We start from the raw sequence: 16,633 nt of genomic DNA on the forward strand, positions 1-16,633 counted from the left end.
TGTCTTCCATATAGTCTTACGACAACTGAGAGAAGGAGATAGCATTTGAACTTAGGTCTGTGCTGACTGCAAGTGCAACATTTTCCATACTACACCCTTCCAATTCTCAAAATACCAAGGCTCAAAGTGAACATAATACTCCAGATGTTGTCTGACTCAAAATTGATCAGGTGTGATTCAGTGGGACCACTATCTCCTTTTCCTAGAGGAAATAGTTCTTTGAATGCAGCCTAGGACTGTATCTGCTCTTTTTGTCTTTTTGTCTTTTTCTTTTTTTGACAGCCACAATCACAAGTTTTATATCAACTTAAATCCTATTTATCCATTGTGTTTAGGAACTGCCTGGTCAAATCCTGCCTAGCTCTGCTCACATGTTCCATGAAGTCTCCCTTAAGATAGCTAGCACTCATTTCTTCCTCCTTTGAGCTCTTACAGTACTTGTGACATCACAAGTTAAGTACTTACTTATGCATTGCCCTGTATTTCAAATTACATTTTCATGTATAAGTGCATTTAAAAAAATTGTCAGGCTAGATCGCAGGTTCTTGCAAGCATAGACGGTGCCTTATTTACCCATATGACCCCTTCATACCATAGTGTCTTGTGGATAATCAATGCTCCATCAATACTTAGAGTGTCATAAATTGTCAGAGCTAGAAGGGACCTTAGAGATGATCTAGTATGGGGTTCTTAACCTAGGGCCCATGAATTTGTTTTAAAAAAGTTTTAATAAATGTATCTAACATTTGGCTTCCTTTGTAATCTTATGTATCTTATGCATTTAAAAGCATTATGGGAAGGCTTTTCACCAGACATTGACAAAGGGGTTCATGACACAAAAAAAATTAAAAACCCCTGATTTAATCCAGTGTCCTTCATTTTACAGAGAAGGGGGTATTGGTTGAATTTTTGAGGGGAGGGACCATAATTCTGTGCCTCATCCCTTTAAAATTGAAGATTGAGGTTTTCCCTATCTCTTTTTTTCCCTCCAAGTCAGACTATCTAGGGTTGAGGTTCAGGTAAAGAATCATTTGAAATGGGCTGGTTGGAAACTGACCTGACTGCTTTTTCATTCACATTGACATCAATGAGAACCCTTACCCCCCTAGAAACTTACTCTTAGCAGCAGATCACTTAGCTCATTTCATTTCAGCAGCAACCTCAGTTCCTGCCCTTAGGACCTGTCCACCTGGTGGGGAGAGAGGAATTCCAGTTTTGCATTGGATAATGTTTGCCACCTATATTTAAAATAATAATAACAGAATAATGATAATAATGATTATGATTTCAGGTGAATTCAAGCCTGTCAGGGGCCACAGGAGCTTTGAGGGAGCTGGCTTTTCCCCAAGATTGTTCTGCACCTGCAGTGGTAGGAAGAATGTGGGAAGTGTCTTGTCCCTCTCTTCTGGTAAAGAATGGATAAGGCTTTTTAAAAAAGTCATTATTATCTCCTCCCTCCTCATTCCTTTAGACTTAACTGGCAGTTGCTCTGCAGGGTATTTTTGGTTCTAATCAGAAACAAGCAAGTGATTAATTTTCCTTTCTGGTTCATGTGTCTGTAAAGAGAGAGAGAGTGACTAGTTTTATAGCTCTTTGGGTTCCCTTTTCTCTAGTTCAGGGGAGAAAGCTGAGGCAAGGGCAGGGTGATGGTGAGTGAGGGATGATGAGAGGTTGTATTTTTTCCATGTAAACAAATCATTAAGACCTAATATTCCAAAATCCTGAACAGGAAAGACCTTATTTAAACCAATTTAAACTCTAGGGCAGTCCAGACATTTGTCTTATGTTCTGTTGTTGTGGGGGGTTAATGGGTCATGGGTCAGAGCATTAATCAGTGACTGTGGAGCAGAAAAGAGATGCTAACCCTGGGTGAAATATGAGGCTGCTGTCATGGGAACAGGAGCACAAGCAGAGCCTTCGAAAGGCGCCTTTTTGACAAAAGCCACCAGCAAGCGGGAGAAATTCTAATAATTAAAGCTTTGTTCCATATGCATGATTCAATTTTTTTCCTCTAAATTCTTTTTCACTCCTGAGTACTGTTTGAATTGACTGTGGGAATCATAGGATCTCCTCTGAACTCTCCTAAACATAAATTCAGCAAAGCCTAGTTATTTATTTTTATTTTTATTTTTTCCTTTTTTGTTCTTTCCCTCCAGTAAGCCTCTTCTACTGAAGGCTCCAGGGACAATATCGAGTTGTCTATCAAATGCCATTTCATTATTGCACTGGCTGCTGTTTATTAAGAGTGATGGCCGTGAACCAGGTAGGATAATCTTCTGGCTTTCCAAGGATCTTTGATGGCTCCCCAGCTGCCAGGAAATAACTTTGGGTTTATCCCCTAAAGAATGGATAAATTCAATTTCCCATTATTTAGATCCTGCTAGTTCTTTTCCTTTGTCATTAGGTTGATTCTATCTAATTCAACAGGTATTCAACAGATACCAATGTTGAGCTAGAATGGATCTTGGAGATCACCTAGCTCAGGCTTCCCCATTTTACGAAGGAGGAAACTGAGACCTAGGGAGGTATAGCAATACGAGAATTAAGTTGGAACAACTGGTACTTGATTCAAACTTATTGAAATTGGAGGGGGGGCAGGGCACTAACAACACTTTCAGTTCTTCAGAAACTGAGACAACTGAAGTTAGTGTCTAGTGAGCAAGAACACGGGCAAATAACGGCATGATTTAGGATTTTTTTTTTTCCAGCACATGGAGCCCTTGGTGTGAGAATTATAATCACCAAAAGGAGAATGACATCCCATCTGTGATTTAGTGAACAGGTTTAGGGGGTTGTCTGAGTCATATGAAGTGAAATGATTTGCGTAGAATAACACAGTTCTTAAGTAGTACCAGAGGTGAGATTTGAACCCAACTCTTCCTGAGTCCAAGCCAATACTCTAATCAAATAAGCACTTTTGACTCTTAGTTCACAGTTCATTAAAATAGGAGACTATCACTACAAGCTTTCTTTTTTGGTGGCTGTATCCTAGGTCAACTCCGCCTTGTTGAGACCCGATAGTTCTTGTACCAACCTCTCTAGAGTCTCTAGCAGTGGCTTCATAATGCCTCCCACCCCATAATAAATTTTTTATCTTCCCAGAGGCATATTTAGTGCCATTTGCAAAGGGGCAGAAATTTCTAATTGTGGCTTTGCAAAAAGGTAAAGTGATCCCAGGTCTTATATAGTTAAGTTTCAGTCCTTCTGAGGGCAGCTAGATGGTGCAGTGGATAGAGCACCGACCCTGGAGTCAGGAGGACCTGAGTTCAAATCCAGCCTCAGACACTTAACACTTACTGGCTGTGTGACCCTGGGCAAGTCACTTAACCCCAATTGCCTCACCAAAAAAAAAAAAGAAGAAGTTTCAGTCCTTCTCCTCAAGAGTTTATGTTCCTGTGAAAGAAACAAGTCACACTGTATACACACGAGCTCACCATTTACCATTTTGCATTGTCCTCATATTAAGTACCCAAAAGGGTGATATCCATACATAAGTTGAGTAGGAAATTAGAGAATGAAGAGAAAGTTAGGGAAAGCTTCATGGAGGTGGGACCAAGACTGGATCCTGAAGGCCAGCTAAGATACACACACACACACAAGAAGATGACAGTCTAGGATGGCAGCATAGGCATAGAATAATAGCTTCTAAGGGAGGCTGAGGCTTGGGGGGTGGGGTCTTTGGGACTAGATAGTTCTGAACTGTAGAAGGCTATGCTGATTAGGTGTCCATGCTAAGTTTGTTGTTAATATAGTGAGCTCCTGGCAGTAATGGGGCCACCAGTTTGTCTAAGGAGGAAGAAACCAACTCAGAAATGGAATATACCAAAACAAAACAGTTCTACAAATCAGGAATGGGGTAAGGTCATAAATAGCCCTTCTGGGTCTAGCTTTAATGAGATAGGGAGAGAAGGAAGAGGAGGAAGAAGAGGAGGAGAGGGAGAAGAAGAAGAAGAAGAAGAAGAAGAAGAAGAAGAAGAAGAAGAAGAAGAAGAAGAAGAAGAAGAAGAAGAAGAAGAAGAAGAAGAAGAAGAAGAAGAAGAAGCAGTAGCAGCAGCAGGAGCAGGAGCAGTGGCAGCAGCAGCAGAAGTCATGGCATAAGCAATGACGTCAAGAAGAGACTAAAAGCATGAAACATTATTATCCTCTTAGTGTCCCATTTCTAATTCAGTGAGATTTAGGACTTGGAGATTTGTAAGTGTACAAAAGTGTGTCTGTGTGTATGCACATATGCGTGATTATTATTTACTGTTGATTTTTTCAATAAAATCTAGGAAGACTAAATAATATTTTTACTATTCTCTTAATTTGGCAGAGAAAGGGAAGAACGAAGGAGATTATTAACATGTGATTTGGGAAATTTATAGAATAAATTATAAAGTTTGAAGACACTTTAAGAAGACAATCCCTTGTCTATTACCAGAAAATTTCTCCCTGTATAAACTAGGCTATAATTAACCATTGATACCACCTAATTTGGTGAAGTTAAACAGTGAGGGGGATGTGTGTAAATGAGAGAAAAAGAGAGAGACAGAGAGACACACAGACAGAGACAGAAAATCAGAAAGAGACACAGAGTAAGAGAGACAGAGAAAGAGAGAATACTGGGGAGATGAGGAAAGCAAATGAGGAACTTTGTTATAAGAGTGACACAAAAAGTTCATTCCAAGTACTCTCCATGGATCATTTTTGTTATTATCATTATATTTTGAATATATATATATATATATATATATGGCCGTAGGGTGAGGGTTCAGGGTACAGTAGATAGAAAACTGACCTCTGAGTCAGGAAGCTCTGGACTCTAGTTTTGTTTTTGTTACATTCTAAGTGGGTGACCTTGGGCAATTAACTTCACCCTCCCCTGCCCTCCCCACACCTCTCCGGTAACCCAGAACATGACCCCAAGTCAAATTTTGATCTGCATTGGTAGAGGGAGCTTCCACACTGTAAGTTCCTTAAAATGATGACTCTTTATGTCACAAGTCTTGATCCCCTGTGGGGGAAAAATGAGCTCTTACTATATGAAAGCCATTGTCAACAGTTCATCCTAAAAATATGCTAAAATGTGAACTTCTGGATGAGCTCTTTGAGACTCCACTAAGGAAAGCCACTTAGTACAGGCTTTTCTCTGAAATGTCAGTTCTCTTGAGTGCTCAAAGGGCTCTCTGGTAGTGTCTGGGGGTTGGTAAGTGTGCTCTGAAGCAAAGGACCACTTCAAATGAAGTAGAAATGCCCTTTGCAACAAAAAGTCAGAGGACTTGGGGGGAAGATTTTGGCATCCTAGATGCCATGTTAGTCGTGTATCCAAAGACAGGAATATCTGTCAGTAAGAGAGATTATTGGGGTGAGGCTTGGGGTAGGAATAAAGGGAAGGGCAGCAGCCATGCTGCTCAAGTAGGCTGATTTCAGCTCTTGTGTTCAAAATACTGTTTCTATCCCCTGTTGTTTCAAACTGACTCTGGAAAGTGCCTGGATCACATTCAACACTGGCAATAGGGAAGACAGCTGCCATCAGAACCAAAGATATGGGGGGAAAAAAAACAACCTATGTTCCCTTGAGTGAGATGAAAAAAAATTTTTTTCAGAGTTGCCCCTTGACTAGGTATAGCAGCTGCTGAAAGGAAAATTGTGGAGAGGATCAAAGTTTCAAGAATGTACAAAGAAACAAGCCTTGTTTATGTTGGGGCAATAAAGCTGCCCTAGGAAAGTTGCTGGAGCTAACTTTTATTTTGTTAAGAGATTGTACTTATCATTTCCTGTCAGGCTCCAAAGACACACAAAAGGCAAGGATGCTATTTGTATCAATCCAAAGGGGATCAAGTGTGCCTGAGCATACATACACCCCCCCCCCCACACACACACACACACTCTGTATTTTTTCACATGGCCTTCTTTGATGCCCAGAAGAGAAATCTGGCGAATTCCTTTTTGAGGAATGTAGGGAGCAGAAGGGCCACTCTAAGTGCTTAGAATATGCTAGGTATCCTTTTGAGAATGGTGTCCCCTTTAATTTCTTAATGCAATGACACATTATAAAAGACACCATCAAGGGTATGCGAGATGAGAAAGGGAGGTGAGCCAGTTATGGGGTGAGAATGAAGGGTGACAGAATCACTGGCATCTATGAAATATGAAAAAAAACAGAAGAAGGTCTTTAGTGTATTGGGTCCATCCTTCATTAAGAAATTCATAAAGGGCATGTACAAGAATAACACAGAAAGAGAAAGTATGGCTGGACTGTATTCTATATTTGAGGAAGTGTCTGCTGAATTGAGTGGATGGATCTGTTGAAGAAGTATCCATTAGAGTATTATAGTTAGAGTCGAGTGGTACACTCACCTCTCTTGTTCAGAGTATTAATACTCTACTAATGCAGCCTAAGGTTGCAAGAGTTTTTTCAGAAATACATGACACTGTTGGAACTTGCAGTTTGCTAAAAATCCTGTTTTGTAATTTCCCTATGTTAAGAGCGAGAATATTTTTTTGCCACTATACAGTATTTTACAACAATGCCTCATAAACTTTTAGTCACAGGTATTTCCCTAGTGTTTGAATCATCAAATGGCAAGCTGTTACTCAGCTATAAATTCTCTAGGTGACTTTGGGCTGTAGAATCACAGAACTTCAGAGGCTGAAAAAACCTCAGTGATCATCCAGTCTAACCCAAAAGAGAATAACAAATCCCCTTTGGAATATTCCCACTTTTCTGAGGCTTGCTTCAGTAATTTATTCTAGAGTTTTAAAGGGTTATAGAGGTCATAAGGTCAACAGATCACAGATTTTAAGGGAGCTTAGAAATCATCTTATTTCACTCCCATATTCTCCAGATGAGGAAATTGAGGCTCAGAGCAGTGAAATGACTTACTCAGGATCACATAGGAAGCAAGTGGAATTATATAATGGCTTTCCTTTCTCATGCAAGGATCCCTAATATGGCATTCTTGATGGTTGGTCATTTAGATGTCCTGGAAGATTTTGAGTAATGGGGAGCTCACTATCTCACAAAGCATTCCATTCCATTGCCAGACAGATGTAAGTATTAGGTAGTTGTTTGTTACATTGAGTCAAAAATTGGTTTCTTAAAATTGCCACCAATGGGTACTAGTTTTGCTCTCTACAGCAATGCATGCTGGTCCTTCAAACATCAAAGAAAGCCATCATGTTCCACTGAAATGTTTTTTCTTACTTTGAGCTAGTTCTCATCGGTCATGGTTTCTAGACTCCTCATCATCTTTGGCTAGCTTTATTTGAATGACTTTTGTTTTGTCAATGCCCCTCCTAAAATATGGCACCTATAATGGAAACTGATAGGCTGACTGGTCCAGAGTAGAGAGGGTCCATTTTATAGTACCACCCCACTGCTGTGCCTCTCTTGTTCAGGATGTTATACTTTTATTAGTAGAATATCTCAAAAGTTTGTATTATTATAGTTAACTTTAAGCAAATGAAAATTAAAATGGCACTAAGACTTTTAGCACACCTTCTATAGTTTAAGATCAAATTGGCTCTTCTAGTTCCCATGTCATCCTGTTGGCTTATATTGAGGGTTTTTGTTGGTGTTGTTATTTTGTTTGTCTTTTCTTTTCTTTCTTTTTTTTTGAGGGGCAATGAGGGTTAGGTGACTTGCCCAGGGTCACACAGCTAGTAAGTGTCATGTGTCTGTGGTCAGATTTGAACCCAGGTCCTCCTGGATCCAGGGACAGTGCTTTATCCACTGTACCACCTAGCTGCCTGGTGTGGTTGTTTTGGATGGAGGGAGGAGCAGAACTATGGTTCCATGCATACTAAGGACTTCTCGGTGAGGAAACTCCTAACAATTTGGATAGATCCTGCTCTTTTTATAATTGGACAGTTGCCTGAGGCACAGAAAGACTGACTTACCCAGGGTCATATTACCACCATCAGAAAGGTGTTTCACTTGAACCCAGAACTTCCTGATTCAGTGCTCAGGTCTTTTATCCACTTTTCCATATCACACTGTTGGTTCATATAGAGCCTGGAGTCTGCTAAAACTCACATTTGTCCTTGTTAGAAAATGGAGCTGAGCAAAAATGAACACATTTGCTGGGGTCATTTGTGATCATTTGTCCGAGATCTCTCAGACAAATCATCAAAGGAGCTCTCTCCTAGGACAAGTTACTTGAATTGACTAGCTCTCAGGATTTGACTATTTGAATGCTGTCCTTTTGATAAGAAATTATGCATGTTATATTCACCTATTTAAGCAAAAGTCGGGCTAAAGAAGGCCATATCACACAAGGCCCTGGGTGGCTAAGCAGTCCAGGACAGCTACAGTTAGGTGTCAGCTCCTGCTGATTTATGTAAAGGTGCTGATATTTCTCTGCAAAACCCATTGAACCCTCAGCCCTCTTGACGATGTATAGTTAGGAAGAAAGAAAGCAGTTTGCTTTAACTCTCAGTACCTACCTGGTATGTAGTATGATTTTCAGACAAGGGCAAAGGTCTTTTGCCTACTCCTAAAATAGCAAATTTGCCAAACTCATTATTACTTTAAATCCCACTATCAACCATTTTTTCCATGAGGTTAAAGTTCACTCTTTCAGAGGCTATTTGAATGAATAAATACATTTATTAAATGCTGAAAATAGGCCAAACATTTCTTGCTTCCAATATAAATCTCCTTGGGAATAGGAAAACATTCAGTCTCTAGCATTTGAATGTGAATTTATCAGGGTTTCTTCTGTGATTAGAGGATAAGGATAGCAATATGGTCTTGGGTATTTGAGGAAGGAGAAAAGGATCCCCAAAGAGAAAGGGTGGCAAAGGAAGGTGGGTGTGGATGTTGAGATATAGTTTAATGATGTCAGAGGAAGAATCTCATCTTAGGGGTGGGGCTTCTGATTCTCACTGGAGTGACATCACCTGAATGGAAGAGCGCTAAGTAGTCAAAATGTGTAGAAACTACTGTGACATTTGGTAAGTAAGCTGACATTTGAAGGACTTTACCATTGCCTACTCATGGTTTTGAGTTGGGCTGTGGCAGAATGGGTAAATATGATGTGTGTGTGGGGGAGAAAGGGTAGAGAGGGACCACATCAAAGAAGATTTGCTGAGATATCTAAAATGTAATCTGTCAAACAGGCCTGTTGAAAAAGTCCCCTTCAGTTCCCCAGCTCTGCAAATGTGACTTGAGAGTGGAGGACTAGAGGCTTGGGCCTAATGGGAGAATTGGTTGAATTTCCCTTAGGGGAACATTGAAGAAAAACAAGTAGGTTGGACTTTATCGGCTTCTTTCTGACCCAAACCAGGTGCCCCAGGATTGCCCATTGTCATTTGGGACCCAGATGTCAAGTACATCTGTGCTCAATTCAGCCCTTAATCTCAAATACACTTAGAGTGATACCTGATAGTGCACAGTCTGTCCATACTTGGTTTACCTGCTGCCCTGGGGCTAGTAAAGATCCTGGTAACATGAGGAAGGATAAACATTCAAAGCACAAGGAGTGGTGCCTGCTGAATGAAGCATCAGTGGGTTTTGCTCCATCACATCACTTCTAGAGGCTTGTTTTATGGACTAGGGATGTCCACTGATCAAACTCTGGTTACCGAGGCAGTGTGGCATAGTGGGAATTTGACAATTCAAATTTAATAAATAAACAAAGTGGTGTGCAAGAGGCTGGGGATTAGAACTAGCTAGACCTGTGGCTTCCTTGGAAAAGATAATTTCCTCTACCATATAGACCATTACTTTCTCTGAAACTAAGAGTCTTAATCATTTAGAACACTGAGAGTTTAAATGATTTGTCCAGGGTCAGAGAGCTTGTTTGTGTCAGCCTTTCTGTCTTCTAGACCAGCTTTTTATCTACTATCCTGCCTCTGACCCTAGGGTGAAAAAGCCAAAATAAAACAGTAACTCAACAAACAAGCAGTTAGTAAATGCCAACTATGCATCAAGAAGTGTGTCCGTGCTCTCGGGAAGCTTTCCTTCTACTAAAAAGAATAATTAGCCTGGGATGCAGAAGACCTGGCTCTGCCACAAACCGGTGACTGTAAGTTCTTTGGTCTCAGTTTCCTTACTTGTAAAATGGAGGGGAAAGGGACCTCCAAAGCCTCCTTTAGCTCCCAAATTGTGCTGCCTTGGGTATATGCAAACACCAAATTCTGCAGGTGGAGCCTTTAGAGGCCATCTACTTCACAGATGAGAAGACTGATGTGGAGAAGTGATCTGACCCAGCCATGACCATCGAGATAGTCAACGACAGAGCTGGAGATAGAATGCTCATCCCCTCATTCCACAGTCAGTGCTTTTAGTTGGATTCTATGCCATACTGTATGATATCTGGTAGCCTTCTCTCTTTTCTTTGTAGAGGTCTCTGCTAGTCTTTGCCTACCTCTAACTGAAATCACTTTGGATTGATTACTTCCTTGAATTTCCCCAGGGAGGGCCTGTCAGACCCTTCGCTGGAAGGAAGCTAGGCCTCAGTCTTTCCCTTTTGTGTAGAGTGATTGAATTAATAAGAGGAGACCAAATTACCTTGGCGCCTTGGTCCTCTTTATTAGCTCTTTGCTAATAACTAAGGCAGAGATGTTGATTTAATGCTCCATCGGGAGAAAAGTCTGGTCAATGAAGTGAAGGGGCAAGAGGCCAATCCTTAATCCACTAGTTCAGGAAAGGTCAGAATAGGCCCCAGAGATGCAGTGAAATTTCCTTGCTCACTTCCCTTTTTTTGCCAAGGATGAGTACTCTAGCCTGCCAAATTTTATTCATCCTTCAAGGTCCAGCTCAACCTACCTTCTCTATGTCTACTTCTAATAATGAGAGGAGGGAGTGGCATCTTGAGAATCAATGGATCAATAATTACTTATTGGGGGAAGGATAGTGGTAAAATAGATAAAAGGTAATATAGAATTTGGAGTCATATAAACTGGATTTAAATCCTGTCTCAGCTACTTATCCTCTGGTTCATTCACTTCATTCTCTTAGACTAAATGTCCTCATCTGTAAAATGAAGTGGTTAGATTAGGTCAGGGCTCCATAATCTCTGTCTACCAGCTCTAAATCCCATGATCCCTTCAGTGTTTTTTTCCCCCAAGGCAATGAGGGTTAAGTGACTTGCCCAGGGTCACACAGCTAGTAAGTGTCAAGTGTCAAGTGTCTGAGGCTGGATTTGGACCCGGGTCCTCCTGAATCCAGGGCCGTTGCTTTATGCACTGTGCCACTTAGCTGCCCCCAATCCCTTCAGTGTTATGGGGGAGATAAGAAAAACATGCCCCTTGCTATTAGAGAGTTTAAGTCTGGTTGAGAAAATAAGATATAGCCATCTGAAAAGATTTCTAGTCCCCTTTTCTAATTACAAGTTATCTTTCCATGGGTGAGAAGCATGGTAGATAGCACATTTAGCACTGTATCTGGCACATAGTAGGTGCTTAATAAATCCTCATTCCCTTTCTCCCCTTGCTCAAAGCAGAGAAGACTTGAATTCATGTGCTGCTTCTTACACACATTAGCAGTGTGACCCTGGGCAAGTCATACAAGTTCTCCATGCTCTAGGCAACAATGTATGTCACAGAAAAGGTGCCAACCTATCTTGGTAGAGGGAATTTCTTCATCTGGGAGGACTGCTATCCACACAATCTCTCTGAGCATCAGTATTCTCATCTATAAGGCAGACATACTACTATTTTGTTGTTATTCACTTGTGTTTGACTCTTTGTGACATGCTGAGGTTTCTTGTGAAAGATACTGGAGTGGTTTGCCTTCCTTCTCTACTTCATTTTACAGATGAAAAAATGGAGGCAAACAGGGTTAAGTGACTTGCCCAGGGTCACACAGCTACTAAGTGTCTGAGGCCAGAAGTGAATTTGAGTTCATGCTAATTCATATCATTCAGTGGAAATAACATTAGATCTGGAGTCAGAGGACCTACATTTGTGTTCTGGCTCTGCCATTTACTACTGGGAGAACCTAGTTACATGTTTGAGGCTTTATTTCCTCATCTATAAATGCAAAGGTTGCATTTAGAGTAACCTTTAAGGTCCCTTCCAGCTCTTAATTCTATGATTCTGTGAGCCTATAAAAGTACTTTGTAAGTGTAACAAACTATAAATGTGAATAGAATGAAAGCTCCTTGAAGGCAGGCATGGTTCATTTGTGTCTTTGTATCCCCAATGTTTGGCACATAGTAGCATTCTAAATCTATCTATCTATCTATCTGTCTGTCTGTCTATTTATATCATCTATCATCTCTATCATCTATCATCTATCTATATCTATCTATGTACTTGTTGATTGCTCGAATAAACAAGGGAACTCTTATTCTTCTTAATAATACAAGGCTGTCTTTGCTAGGTACCCTATAAGAGGCATAGGCATTGGTGTTATAGGAGTATAGAAGAGGGAGGGGTAATTTTAATTAATTTATTATTTATTTATTTTTTTAGTGAGGCAATTGGGGCTAAGTGACTTGCCCAGGGTCACACAGCTAGTAAGTGCTAAGTGTCTGAGGCCGGATTTGAACTCAGGTACTCCACTCCAGGGCTGGTGCTCTATTCACTGTGCCACCTAGCTGGCCAGGGAGAGGTAATTTTATGCTGGATTACTCAGGAAGGTAGGAAGAGGTAGACTATTAACTGGGATTAAGAGGTTCTATAAACAGAGAAGCAGTAGGGGAGAAGGCATTCTGACAGGTGGAGAAGTTGGCTTGAACAAAAGTGGAAGGTGAAAATAGGCGACAGTGAGGATGAGACTAATCAGTTCATAGATGAAGGGCTGCAAGAGACAATAGGGACCCGGGGTTACATTAGTTGTCTGACATAGGATTTGAACTCATCTTCTGGAACCCCAGTCCAGTACCCTATCCACTATTATATATTGTTTTTCTCATTTAGAGGGTCTACACAAGGGCTTAGAACTTGGGTCCTATGAGAGAAAGCAGCATTGATCCAGTTTGCCAGCACTGGAGATTCAACAGGGAAAACATGATTCCCTTGCCTCACTTATCTCTCTCTCTCCAGTTTGCCTGTTCTCTATCTCTGGCTGTGGACTAGGTCAGTTCCATTTGAAGTGAGGCTTTTAACACCCACGAACATGCTGTTTCTGAATCCCATTTTCAATTACCTACATTTTCAAAAAGGAGGATTTTCATAAATTGCCTTGGAAATGTAAATGGTACAAGCAAAGCTGTCTCAAGCATCATATTAATCCCATAAGCCTTCTGCTTCCCTTAGAAAGAATGCCACATCTCTCCCCCTCTCTGAGCCCCTTTGTACACCCCAGGCACCTACAGGACCCTGCTTAAAACCTCACCTGAGGATAGTTGTGGCCAAGGCATCTGTTGCCAGGCCCTCTCTGTCTAGGAAAGTCTTCTTAGGGAGAGCCTTAGTGGGCAGGCAGAGCTATTATTACCAAATTCCCAAGGAGAACCCTTGGACTCTGGTTACAAGGGCTGCCTCCTTGGTTCCCTTGTTTTCCTGGGCCCTGTTGCCTGCTGCAGGATGAATGGGTCATTCCAGAGTTGGCAAAGAGCTGCTGCCTGCCGACTCAGGTTACCTGGTTAGATTCCTGCCTGAAAACAGAACCTCGTGCTCAATAAGCACCCACATTTCATCGGCCTTTGTTCTTACCAAGCAAAAGCTCACCTCTGACAGATGGAGGGACTTAGGAAGAAGAGTGTCTTATTTTCTCCAGGATATTGTTTTCTCCCCCTCCTCCCCCTTCCTCCCCTCCTTTAATAGCAAAACAAAACAGAAGCATTTTGCCATGGGGGCTTGCTGTGCCAACAGCGTTAACAATCACAGACATTCCTGGTACAGCAATACAACCTGCTTTCTCTCCTCCACTGCAGCGGTCGCCCAAGTGGACCCCACTTGTCTTCAGATACTCTCAGGGGCCAACCAGCTTGCTGAGCAAACTGGTATAGGTGAGAGGGCTTGATCTCTGCATGTGACACCTTCCCTGTCCTGTGGTTATGGATCCAGATAGGAGAGATGCTAAGTTAGGAGTACTGGGCCCATTCAGTCTAAAAAATGATTTTTTGGGGGTCTCTATTGCCATTTTCTCCTTCAAACTGAATAGGTGATTTCCGAGGTCCATTCTAGCTCAAAATCCTTTGGTCTTGTACATTTCTGATCAATCCTTATACCATGCTCAAAACTGATGGATTTATTTAAAAGGGGAAACCTGTTCAAATACACCTCTCAGAGAACATATTTTGCCCCCAGTTTCATCATCGACTTTCACAATGACAATTTCCTGGAAGAGATTCTAAAAAATGATTTGAAGATAACAAAACTCACCTGACTCTCGAGGAACATTTCTTATTATTAATGGTTCAAGATGCTTATGAAGAGATTTCTCTCTCTCTCTCTCTCTCTCTCTCTCTCTCTCTCTCTCTCTCTCTCTCTCTCTCTGTAATGATCACAGAGGGAAGAGGGTGGCTGGCCAGCCTCTCTGGGGATTCTCTAAATATACCCAGGGGAAATGGCCAGTCCTACAGTGGAGGAAACACTCCCGCCCACAGACTTCCACTACGTAGGGAACCCGTGCCATTAGTAGTCTGTGGTGGTGATGGGGAACTCCACTGAAGTCCTTGTCTTTTGCTTCTGATAGACTGATGATAGGCTATCTTCCTTAAGGGCTTGATGTCATTGGCCCTCTTCAAGAATGAGGGATGATCATCAACAACAATAACAACCACCACCACTACCTTTTTTAGCCTCCTCTTCTAAGATTTGCAGTAGAATAGGACCTTAGTGATTCTTTGTCTTAACTCTCTTATTTTACAGATCAGAAAACTGAGGCCTAGAGAGGTTAATAGACTTGTCCAGATATGCACAGATAACAAGTTACAAAGTTAGGATTTGAATCCAGATCCTTTGGTGGCAGATTCAGGGTAGTTTTCCTTCTTTATTTTAATGAGAGTTCCTATTGGCAATATTGGCATTGATGGTACCCCAGAAGTAGAGCTAAATGGGACCTTAAAATGATTTAATTCAACCATGTCATCTTATTTAAAGAAAAACTGAAGCCCAATGCTATAATATACTGTAAATTCTCCAAGGTTGCCTAAGTAGTAAGTATCAGAGTTACTCCCCTCCTTGTTTACTTTTCTTGCCTTTTCTTTTCTTCTCTCTCCTCCTTGCCTTTCTCTCATCTTGTCCTTCCCAGTCTATCTCTCCCCTATTTCTATTTTATCCTCTATTCCTTTCTCTCTAACCACTATTTACCTCTCCTTCCTATTTTCTAGGCTCAGAGAGGCCACCTGCTTTGCCTGTGGATGTATTAGAAGTAGGATTTGAACCTAGTATTTCCATCTCCAACACTGTACCCACTGTTCCCCAACCCTACTGTATGTGACTTTCTATAGAAATCATCCTCTGATGCCTCATCAGGACATGAAGATGACTGGATTCTCAAAGGTTGTGTCAGCCAAATGAAGGGAGCGGGAGTTCTACCAACCCGGAAAGTCTGAGTGATGGACTGCTCCTTAAAGACCAACCAAGTGAGGTTCATAAGTCCATCAGAACAAGGTTGAATGTCAATTAATTTTTTTTGGATATGGCGATTCATGAAACTGTCTGATAAATCATGAAGGAATTGTGATCTCTGTCAGCAGAGTGAATGCTGTACCTGATGAGATGAGATTCACCTTCCTTTGAAGTACTGTTGTGGTGTTTGCTTTATACAACTCTTGTAGTAATGGCCAGACCTTAGACCTCAGGTGGGAAGGGGCACGGCTATCCATTTGCTTCCACTATTCACCTGTCTCTGCAGGTGCTGGGCTCTTTGTGTTTTTTTTCCTGTGTTCTCTCCTCCCACACTCCCCAATCCTGTAATGAGCTAGGTGTTTGTCATTGCCATTCAGAAGCAATTGGCCCCTCTGAATGCTCTTAGACAAAGCTTAAGATTTCCTTTGATGATCAGTTTTAGAGTGGGAGGGATGGGAAGGTTAATGAGCATCTAGCCAGTGGGATCTTCTTCCCTTGCACATGTGGGTTGAGGGACACCTGAAGGCTCCAGTCTCCTCCAATGGCCTGCTGGAGTGTCTGATTTTTCACCAGCAGAGATTCACTCTTTTAGCATTATTCTCTATTAAGTGAACCAGGAATTTGGAGGGGCGGAGCCAAGATGGCGGAGAGGAAGCAGCAAGCTGTCTGAGCTCTCCTTCTGTTCCCTCAAAAAGAACATTAAATCAAGCCTCTGGATGGATTTTGAAACTACAGAACCTGCAAAGAGGTTCTGTAGAGAGACACAGTCTTCCAACCAGAGATAATTTAGAAGACTTCAGGAAAAGGTCGGTCTGACTTGGGAAAAAGGGAGGCCCAGCGCAGGGCAGCAGCCCAGCGCCGAGGGGCTCAGGGGCAAGTCAGCAGGAGCTGCAGGCCACAGCCGAACAATTGAGGCCCCTGGAACCTGGCTCAAAAATCTGGTGGCCAAGAAGGACAGTGGAAAAACCTACCTGCACCAGCCGGGAGGGCAGGCTGCCTATGGGGCTGCGAGCAGGACAGACGGGATCTGCTGCCTGGCCGAGTGCACTCAGACAGGAAGTGGTGCAGGGGGGGGCGAACTACACACACTATAAAGGCTTCAGAGTAAAAAGCCAGTCACACAGCACCTATACCCCTGCACAAGAAGCCCAAAACAGGGACTCTGGTGCCCCCAGAGCAGACCTCA

The 16,633-nt window shown here is 41.9% G+C and overlaps 1 protein-coding gene across 2 annotated transcripts in view; it reads right to left on the minus strand.

The window, feature by feature from the left end:
• RASGEF1A (RasGEF domain family member 1A) overlaps positions 1 to 16,633 on the minus strand; it is a 346,198-nt gene that overhangs the window by 79,927 nt on the left and 249,638 nt on the right. The window contains exon 2 of one of the 2 annotated variants that reach the window (XM_043986013.1): positions 1,118 to 1,189. The exons of the other annotated variant lie outside the window; for it this stretch is intronic. The gene's annotated coding sequence lies outside the window, so the exon portion shown is untranslated. The remainder of the gene's footprint in view (positions 1 to 1,117; positions 1,190 to 16,633) is intronic. 2 annotated transcript variants of the gene reach the window in all.

Source organism: Dromiciops gliroides, chromosome 2 (genome assembly GCF_019393635.1).
Source record: "Dromiciops gliroides isolate mDroGli1 chromosome 2, mDroGli1.pri, whole genome shotgun sequence".
NCBI lineage: Eukaryota > Metazoa > Chordata > Mammalia > Microbiotheria > Microbiotheriidae > Dromiciops > Dromiciops gliroides.